Below are 3,286 nucleotides of genomic sequence, written 5' to 3' on the forward strand. Positions count from 1 at the left end.
GGGCCCACCAGGTGGGCACAACCCACCTAGCCACGCCAGGGAGCCTAGGTGCGCCCTGGTGGGTAATGCCCTCCTCGGCCCACCTCTGGTGCCCACTTTCTGGTATATAAGTCATTTTTACCTAGAAAAATAAAGGGAGAGACATTCGGGATGAAGTGCCGCCGCCTCGAGGCGAAACTTGGGCAGGAGCACTTTTGCTCTCCGGCGGAGTGATTCTGCGGGGGGAACTTCCCTCCTTGAGGGAGAAATCATCGTCATCATCATTATCAATAGGGCTGGAAAAAAAGCTCGAAACTCGTGAGCTAAACAAGTAGCTCGTGATTTGGCTCGAATCGACTCGAACTCGAAGAATAACGAGTCGAGCTGAGCTTTAGTTTAAGATCGTTTATAGACCAAGTTAAACGAGCCAATCTCATGAGTACTCGTGTAACTCGTTAGGCTCGATACAATAGATCAGCCACTCCCAATACAAAGAAAGATCAGCCACTAAACAGCCTATGTCCCAGGCGCAGAACCCAAGGCCGAGCAGTTGAAGGCCTAGCCTCCTAGGAGACTCATGCGTTACAAGAAAATTACAATTGTATAGTGATATATATGTTTAATATATACATAATCATTTTTATCATATTTGAGGGCTTTATGTTTATATCTTAAACGACCTTAACAAGCTAAACGAGCCAGCTCGTGAGTTATACAAGTCAAGCCAATCTTGGGTTTGAGCTCGTTATAATAACGAGTCGAGTCGAGCTAGCTCATTAACGAAATGAGCTCTAGCGAGTCGAGCCGAGCTGGCTCGACTCGGCTCGAATTCCAGCCCCAATTATCAACAGCTCTCCCATCTTGGGGAGGGAAATCTCCATCAACATCTTCACCAACACCATCTCATCTCAAACCCTAGTTCATCTCTTGTATTCAATCTTGTTATCGAAACTATAGATTGGTGCTAGGGGGTGACTAGTTGTGTTGATTACATCTTGTAGTTGATTACTATATGGTTTATTTGGTGGAAGATTATATGTTCAGATCCATTATGCTATTTAATATCCCTATGATCATGAGCATGTTGATTATTTGTGAGTAGTTACTTTTGTTCTTGAGGTCACGGGAGAAATCATGTTGCAAGTAATCATGTGAATTTGATATGTGTTCGATATTTTGATAGTATGTATGTTGTGATTCCCTTAGTGGTGTCACGTGAACGTCGACTACATGACACTTCACCATATTTGGGCCTAAGGGAATGCATTGTGGAGTAGCAGATAGATGGTTGGTTGCGAGAGTGATAGAAACGTAAACCCCAGTTTATGCACTATTCCGTAAGGAACCGATTGGATCCTAGAGTTTAATGCTATGGTTAGAATTTATTCTTAATACTTTTCTCGTAGTTGCGGATGCTTGTGGGAGTGTTAATCATAAGTAGGAGGTTTGTTCAAGTAAGAACAGCACCTAAGCACCGGTCCACCCACATATCAAATTATCAAAGTAGCGAACGCGAATCAAACCAACATGACGAAAGTAACTAGATGAAATTCCTGTGTACCCTCAAGAACGCTTTGCTTGTTATAAGAGACTGTTTTGGCCTGTCCTTTGTATTAGAAGGATTGGGCTACCTTGCTGCATACTTATTGTTACTATCGTTACTGGCTCATTACAAATTATCTTGCTATCAAACTACTTGCTACTTACAGTTTCAGCACTTGCAGACATTACCTCACTGAAAACTACTTGTCATTTCCTTCTGCTCCTCGTTGGGTTCGACACTCTTACTTATTGAAAAGAGCTACAATTGATCCCCTATACTTGTGGGTCATCAAGGCTATTTTCTGGCACCATTGACAGGGAGTGAAGCGCCTTCGGTAAGTGGAATTCGGTAAGGAAACATTTATATAGTGTTCTAAAATTTATTGTCCCTTGTTACTATGGAAAACAATCCTTTGAGGGGTTTGTTCGGGGTATCTTCACCTCATCCGGAACAACAATTAGTTACCCCTCAACCTACTACACCTACTGAAAATATTAAATATGAATCCCTTCGGGTATGATAGAACAACTGCTAGCTAATCCTTATGCAGGAGATGGAACTGAACATCCTGATATGCACCTGATACATGTGGAACAAATTTGTGGATTGTTTAAGCTTGCAGGTTTACCGAGGAATGAAGTGATGAAAAGGATTTCCCTTTATCTTTGAAGGGAAAAGCATTGGCATGGTATAGGCTATGCGATGATATTAGATCATGGAATTGGAATCGTTTGAACTTGGAGTTCCATCAAAAAAATTATCCTATGAATCTAGTTCATCACGATCAGAATTATATATATAAGTTTTGGCCTCGTGACGGAGAAAGTATCGCTCTAGCTTGGGGGAGGCTTAAGTAGATGTTATATTCATGCCCCAATCATGATCTCTCAAGAGAAATTATTATTCAGAATTTTTATGCTCGGCTTTCTCGTAATGATCAAACCATGCTCGATACTTCTTGTACTGGTTCTTTTATGAAGAAGACTATTGAATTCCGGTGGGATCTTTTGGAAGGAATTAAACGCAACTCTGAATATTGGGAACTTGACGAAGGTAAAGAGTCGGGTAGAAAGCTTAAGTATGATTGTGTCAAATCTTTTATGGATACTAATGCTTTTCAAAAGTTTAGCACTAAATATGGACTTGACTCTTATATAGTAGCCTCCTTTTGTGAATCATTTTCTACTCATGTTGAACTTCCTAAAGAGAAGTGGGTTAAATATCACCCACCTATTAAAGATGAAATTAAAGAACCAGTACTAGTTAAAGAAGAAACTATACTTTATAATGTCGATCCAGTTATTCCTTCTGCTTATATTGAGAAACCACCTTTCCCTATTAGGATAAAAGAACTTGCTAAGTTTCAACTGTGGTTACCAAAAGCTATGTTAGAACACCTAAACTTGATGAACAAATTAAAGTAGAACCTAGCATTGCTATGGTTAAAGATCACTTGGAAGAAGATATGGATGGGCGGGCATGTTATTTACTTCTGTGAAGAAGCTGTTAGAATTGCTAAACATGAGGGGAAAGGTAAACATAGACCAAATGTTGGCATGCCTGTTGTTTCAGTTAAAATAGGAGATCACTGTTATCATGGTTTATGTGACATGGGTGCTAGTGTGAGTGCTATTCCCCACTCCTTATATGAAGAAATTAGAGATGAAATAGCACCTGCTGAAATAGAAGACATAGATCTTACTATTAAACTTGTTAATATGGATACTATATCACCAATTGGGATTCTTAGAGATGTTGAAGCCT

Source organism: Triticum dicoccoides, chromosome 3B, assembly GCF_002162155.2.
Source record: "Triticum dicoccoides isolate Atlit2015 ecotype Zavitan chromosome 3B, WEW_v2.0, whole genome shotgun sequence".
NCBI lineage: Eukaryota > Viridiplantae > Streptophyta > Magnoliopsida > Poales > Poaceae > Triticum > Triticum dicoccoides.